Source organism: Budorcas taxicolor, chromosome Y (assembly GCF_023091745.1).
Source record: "Budorcas taxicolor isolate Tak-1 chromosome Y, Takin1.1, whole genome shotgun sequence".
Classification (NCBI taxonomy): Eukaryota; Metazoa; Chordata; class Mammalia; order Artiodactyla; family Bovidae; genus Budorcas; species Budorcas taxicolor.
The window spans coordinates 7,992,092-7,999,808 of NC_068936.1; the positions used below are offsets into that span (position 1 = coordinate 7,992,092).

Here is a 7,717-nt window from a genome sequence, read left to right on the forward strand (position 1 = left end):
AATAACGATATTTTTAATGTTATATCTGATTGCAGCATTTGAGATCACATTCATTAGTGAACATCACTTTTGTTCTAATTCAGTGACTCTATTACCTTATAATGAATGGAAATACACATATTTATCTCCCTTCCCTGACGAATCTTTGTGCACAGGGCTGCAAAGGCAGTGGGAGAAAAGCTTGAGATATAATCTAGGTGCTGCAAAGGAGGACAGAGAAGAAAGGGGGTAAGGGGGGAAGGGAGAAGGAGGGGGGTGAGGGTGTGACCTGACACCCCTCACGTGGTTTAAGAAAACATCAGCCCCTGCCTAGAAAAAGCTCCTGGGGTTCAGCATGTAGATCCACAGTGAGTGCCCTGAGAATCCAGTGGGTGCTGAGTCTTCAAGTGCAGACCACTTGGGAGTAAGCTGGCTTCCTGCCCTCCTCACACTGCCTCGGAAGAGGACAGGGGTTCGCTGTTTGCAGCTAGAGAATTTTTTGCCTTTGGAAGAGAACTCCTGAGGGTTTTTTTTTCTTTCTTTCTTTTTTTCTTTTTGACTTTATTTTACTTTACAATACTGTATTGGTTTTGCCATACGTTGACATGAATCCACCACGGGTGTACATGCGTTCCCAAACATGAACCTGCCTTCCACCTCCCTCCCCATAACATCTCTCTGGGTCATCCTCGAGCACCAGCTCCAAGCATGCTGTATCCTGCATCGGACATAGACTGGCAATTCGATTCTTACATGATAAGATCCTGACATTAACCCATGCCCTGTTGGAATAGCTGTGTGGACCACCTTCCCTTGCCCTTAAGCTACTGAACCCCAAATAATTAAAGATTCAGATAAATTGGGGATAAGGTGGTGGGCCTCTGGATGCCAAGATGCAAGTGCGGACTCTCACCACACTGAGACCTGGAAATAGCCCCTGGGAAGGGCCCTGAAGCCCCACCCACGTTCTTTCCTCTCTCTAACATTATGCTAGAAATGTTTCTATTTGAAAGATCCTATGGGGAAAAACTGGTTCAGAAACCTGATTGGAGCACGGTTTGGGTACTATGGATTGGACAAGAATGGGCTTTAAAAGGCTTGGAACCTCCTGATGCAGGCTTACTGAGAAAACGCTTTTGGAGAGCCAGGTAGGAGTTCCAGGGACACTGGACACAGGAAGCGGTGCTGCTATTCCCAGAGAAATCTTTCTGGGAGGTGGAGACACAGACACTGCAGCTTCACCCTCCACTTGGTCTCAAAGTAGAAAGTGTTTAGCTGCACTGAGTGAACTGGACTTCAGGAGCTGGTGAGTTACCGGGTTTGGAATGCTTCCTTTTGTTCTCTGCAGCCATGAGTCTTCAAAATTGCTTTGTAAAGGGCTAGAGAGTAACAAGGCATTAAGGGCCATGAGGTCTCTCCCATTAGCAGGGTGAAATAGCCTCAGGCAGTGGCAAATGGTGATGGCTGTGTTCCAATAAAACTTTATTTGTGACACTGAAATTTAGATATCATATAATTTTCACATAACAAAATTTTCCTTTGTTTCTCCCCAAATTAAAAAAAAAAATGTAAAAATATTAAACGTTTTATAAAAGTTAACAAAAAAAAAAAAACTGAAACATAAAAATCACTCAGTTCTCTGGTTGGGGAAAAATATATAATAAAACAGGAGGCAAGCCAACTTATCAATCCCTGTCTAAACCATTTGCCTATATAATGCAGCTAGCATCCCATTAGTGACTTGCTACATGAATTTAGTAGGCTGGATTCTGCTCATGAAATATAGAAATTTTCATTAAATCTAAGATGACATCGGCTGTAAGATACATTATTCAATTTACTTTTGGCCACACCCAGTGGCATGTGGGATCACAGGTCCCTTACCAGGGATTGAAGCCATGCTCCTGGTCTGGAAGTGAGGAGTCTTAAATACTGGATTACCAGGGAAGCCCCACAGCATTATTTTTCATACCACTATAAAATATTTATATACCTATGTATGCATGTTTGTTCAGTTGCTTCAGTCATGCTTAACTCTTTACAACACTGTGGACTGTAGCCCACCATTCTTCTCTGTCCATACAATTCTTCAGGCAGGAATACTGCAGTGGGTTGCATGCCCTCCTCCAGGGCGTCTTCCTGACCCAGAGATGGAATCTGCATCTCTTAGGTCTTCTGCATTGGCAGGAGGGACCTTTACCACTAGGGCCATCATTTAGACAGAACCAAACAAACTATGATATGCTACTGATGAAATGTGATCTGGTATCACAAATGGTCAAATGAAAAGTTTAGAATGTCCTTTAATTTTTACAAAACACATTAATGGCATGGAAGCTATCAACAAATGTATTATATGGAGAGAAATTGTGTTACAAATCTTTTATTTCAATGAGCACAACCACCCCTGTCAGCATCCAGCTACATACTGGCTGACTTTCTCCCTTGCATGATAGTTTTAATTCATTCAGATTTGGAAGTCATTAAATGCTTGGAGAAACTGCTTCTCAGCCTTTTGGCTAAGATCAAGTGTAAGTACCTAGCGAGCCAGGAATGAGTGGGTCGAGCCTGTGGTACAGATAAATGATTGTTTAATAACAGTTACTGTTTATTTATGCAGCAGACATGTAGTACTGACAGACACTCCATGTTGTTCTAGAAACAAAATACAGTAACCCATTAGATCTGGAGGTAAATATGGCATGTGAGTTGGGGGAGGCTGTGATTTCTGACATCATGGTCAGGAAAGTCTGGCAGAGAAACTGTGGACTGAGGCAGGTCAGGAGTTTGGGTGCTGGTACTTGAGACAGCATCCAAGGCAGGGGGTGCAGTAGAAGTCGTGAGAAGTCCCCATCCTCCCTCCTCGGTTCCCTTGGGAGATTGGGTCTGGAAACCCTTCAGCTGGAGATACCAAAATCCTTGGGTGATCAAGTCCATTATATAAAATGGTGCAGTCTTTGCATATAACTTAAGGGGATACTCCCACATGCTTTAAATCATCTCCACTTTCCCTATAATACCTAATACAATGTAGATGCTGTGAAAATAGTTTCAAGTACAGTGTAAATATGCCAGCATGAGGCAGGTTCAAGTCTTGCTATTAGAACTGGCTGTAATTTTTTTAAAAAATATTTTTGATCCATGCATAGACTATGGTGCCTTCTGGACTCAGAGAGTGGAGGGAGTGAGAGGCACCCCCAAGGGACAGCTAGGGGGTCTTTTGGACATTTTCTGTTGGTCAGCATTTCTGAGTGAGATTGTAGATCTATAAGCATAATGGTGCCTACCAGCTCTCCTGCAGAGTTTAACAGGAGCACTGGGGCCACCATGGGGAGACAAGGCAAAAGTGGTGGCTGGAAAAGGAAGCTAAAAATGGTCATGTCACTTAACTGAGTTTGAGATGTTTCCTTATGTCTAAGGGTGTTAATAATTATCTCAATGATTCAGCCAATGATTAAATCAGGTACTAATTTTGCCTTTTGAAAGAAATATAATCATCACCACTTATTGGCAGAGAATAAGTTTCAAGATCCCCAGCAGACATCGGTAACCTCACACTGTATCAAATTCTATATACACAATGGTTCTTCTATACAAACATACCTGTGATGAAGTTTATTTTATAAAAGCACAGTAAGAGAATGACAACTGCCTAATAATAACAGGAAAGTGAAAGTGAAGTCGCTCAGTCGTGTCCAACTCTTTGCAACCCCATGGACTGCAGCTTATTACACTCCTCTGTCCATGGGATTTCCCAGGCAAGAATTTTGGACTGGATTCCCATTTCCTTCTTCAGAGGATCTTCCTGACCCAGGGATTGAACTTGGCTCTCCAGAATTGTAGGCAGACACTTTATCATCTGAGCCACCAGGGAAGGTGTAATAATAACATAAAACAATTATAGCAATATACTTTTATAAAACTTTTGTGAGTGCAGTCGCTATGTAAAATATATTACTGTACTAATCGAGTGATTTTTTTTCCACCCTAACTAAGCACTAATTATGCTGTGTGTCCATACCTTTTGCAGTTAGAGGTTTGACAGCAAAACTAACCCAGATTTATTTTCTCTTCTCACATTCACCACAGATATTAGCAACCTCAGCATACATGCATTTTTTCTTTCTCTTTTTATATCAAATTGAGAACTTTGATCTTTTCACTTAATGGATTTTCTCTGGCATATCTAAATGGACAGCATCAGTCCACTTATGGTTTGGGGCCATTATTGAGTAAAATAAGGATGACTTGGTCACAAGCCCTGTGACATCTCAACAGTCACTGTGGTAACCGAGTGACAAACGAGTTTGGGATGTGCAGGAGTAAGGAGCGATTCACATTCTGGACAGGAGGAAGCAGGATGATGTGAGATTCCCATCACACTCCTCAGAATGGCCTGCAGTTAAATATGCATGAGTTATATATTTCTGGAGCTTTCCATTTAATATTCTCGGTGAACAACTGAGGGTTAACTGAAACCACAGAGAGTGACACCTGAGATCAGAGGGAATGACCTTATCTGGTGATTGCTTTCAGGTGGAAAAAACACTAGCAGGGGCCACTTGAAGCCAAAAGTGATTGCAAAATGGCCCATCTCTTTCTGTGTGAGGAAGCACAAGCACCACCACAACCCATGAAAAAGACTGCTGCATCCAAATCCGGAGATAAGGAGAATCAAGATGCTGAGGTCATTTTTGTTGGAGTGGAGCACGTCAGTGAGGATGCTGAAACCATCTTTGTCAGAGTGATATCAACTTCAAAGCGAGTCATTTCTAACATTTTGAACAGAGTGACCAGGGACACATCTTCAAGGAGAACGAAGGGCCATGTGAGTCCAGATCCCTCCTGCACGTTGCAACCTGCAAATCTTAGGACCCCAACATCAGAGCCAGTTGCCATATCACCAGTTTCTCAGTCTGCATGGGGAGGAAGAGGCAGTTCTATTATTTCTGAGCCTTCATCTAAACCTGAATATAAAACGCGCTCTTCGGAAACTGTCCTTCACAATTCAGAATTGCTCTCTCTGCGTCCTCACTGTCTCTCTGGAGCTGTTCTCTCATTAGGAGGCAAGGATGAAAGCCCTCTTAATTCAAAGTGGTGTCCCACTTCAGATGTGAAATTTAACAGTGGGAATCCCAAAAGACCCAAACTCAGTGATGGAATCCTAGGGGGACCTGCTTCCACCATGGCCCTCCAGGTATCTCTCCTGGAAAAACATGATTATGACCTTGGAAGATTCCCCGACTTCACTGAGCCATGTTCATGGTGGGGCATCATTTTCATGGACTTCATGCCAATGACCAGGTATGCTTCAGTCTTATGAATCCAGAAGAACATGTAGTTTGTAAGGGCTGGAGAAAATTGACTTTTTGACTCTTGCAAATCAGAGTAAGACTGTTGATTCCCATGAAAGTAAACCTGACCACGTTATTTGATGCCTTTTTACTATGGCAGCATACAAGAGATGGCACCAAGAACAGAAGACTCACACAGCCTTTAAATGCCTCAGGTGCTTGAGAGTTCTAAACTATGTCAAGTTTATGACCCACCTTGAGGAACCATCTAGAGCCTGAGAGGCAGAAGGATGACAGCTGGGGAAATCCAAACTACCTGCCAGCACTGCCACCCCCAGTTTCCCAGCCCCTTCCAAGCTGCAGTGTCACACTGAAAGTGTCCATGCTTCCTGGGAGCCTCCACGGTCTGTAATATCTGTGAATTGTCCTTCAAAACAGATCAGGTTTTCTTACAGCACATGAAGTACAGTCACAAACCAGGCAAAATGCCCTATGTGTGACGTGTTTGCAATTACAGATTGTAGCCTTTGGCAATGTAGAGGCATATTTAGAATGTGGCATGGAAACATGAATAATTTGTCTGTTTTGCCTCGAAATTTTCAAACTAGTTACATCCTTCGTAAATCACGCTTGGAGGCACTGGAACAGGAGGGTCTTTCCATATTCCAAGTGCTGGCTTACAGTGTTTGAACCTGAAGGAAAATACAGAAAACCAAACCAAGAATCATCAGTCATTCAAAAAGCCAGAGCAATTGTGAGGGTTGCCTCCTGAAACAAGAGGTCATGATCCAAAGTTCAGTTCACAATGGAGTATTACTCAGCCGTTAAAAAGAATTCATTTGAATCGGTTCTGATGAGATGGATGAAACTGGAGCCGATTATACAGAGTGAAGTAAGCCAGAAAGAAAAACACCAATACAGTATACTAACACATATATATGGAATTTAGAAAGATGGCAATGATGACACTGTATGCAAGACAGGAAAAAAGACGCAGCTGTGTATAATGGACTTTTGGACTCAGAGGGAGAGGGGGAGGGTGGGATGATATGGGAGAATGGCATTCTATCATGTATACTATCATGTAAGAATTGAATCGCTAGTCTATGTCTGATGCAGGATACAGCATGCTTGGGGCTGGTGCATGGGGATGACCCACAGAGATGTTATGGGGAAGGAGGTGGGAGGGGGGTTCATGTTTGGGAACACATGTAAGAATTAAAGATTTTAAAATTAAAAAAATAAATAATACTAAAAAAAACTATACAAAAAATTTAATTTAAAATTTTAAAAGTGTTCAAATTTTAAAAGTTTAAATAAAAAGTTCAAAGTTAAAAAAAAAAAAGTTCAGTTCAGCTGGGACTGAGAGAGACAGCATCCATCATTGTGAGGAACACTGACTCCAAAGCACCACCCAGAATAATTGCAAAGAAGATTGTCTACGAACACAAAATATTCCAGACGTGTTGCAGCAAGGGATCTGGCTAAAGAATTATGTTCTACCCACCTCCAGAAATTCAAAAAAGCCCTATTGAGGTTCAGCCAGCTGTATATAAAGATCCTGCCTGGCTTTTGTTGTTCAGTAGCTCAGTCGTGTGTGACTCCCTGTGACTATGAACTTCAGTATGCCAGGCTTTCCTGTCCATCACCATCTCCTGAAGCTTGCTCAAACTCATTCCATTGGATTGCTGATTTCATCCAACTATCTCATCCTCTGCCATGCCTTCTGCTCCTGCCTTCAATATTTCCCAGTATCAAGTATTTTTCCAAATGAGTTGACTCTTCCCATCAGGAGTCCAAAGATTTTCAAAACTTTTCTTCCAAGGAGTGAGCATCTTTTAATTTCACAGCATCAGTAACAATCTACAGTTATTTTGGAGCCCACGTAAATTAAGTCTGGCTTTACTGTAACTGAGATTGTATGTGTTTCATCTCTGTACTATCACGTAGCTTTGAAATCTCCATGCTCCTTCCTGGCCACACTTTGCCCCCCAAAGTAACCAATTATCTGACCTCTAGCACCAGGGATTCATTTTTCTTTGTTTCAAATTTTAAATAAATAGATTGACACAATAGACTCTCTGCTCCCCTAGTCTTGGTTTCCCTTTAAATAAGTGAGATGCATTCTTATTGTATGTAGCTGTGGAAAATTCTTTTTCATAGCCGGGTACTATTCCCTCAGATGAATGGGCATAGTCTTCTATGTCCATTTTACTGTGCCTGAATTTTGTGGCTTTTATTTTGCATTTTTGAATGAGCTGCTTATGAACCTGTTTGTCTTTCACTGTAATTTCTCGAGGATAGCTATATCTATACGTCTAGACATGAGATTTTCTGATAACGCATGTGGTAGTGGTTTAGTTGCTAAGTGGTATTTAACTATTACAACCCCAATAGAACCTAGCCAACCAGGCTCCACTCTCCATAGGATTTCCCAGGCAAGA

The 7,717-nt window shown here is 41.9% G+C and overlaps 1 pseudogene; it reads left to right on the top strand.

Moving 5' to 3' along the window:
* The first annotated feature begins 4,564 nt into the window (after positions 1-4,564).
* LOC128070948 (zinc finger protein 280A-like) lies at positions 4,565-6,808 on the top strand (annotated as a pseudogene).
* Positions 6,809-7,717: the final 909 nt, after the last annotated feature.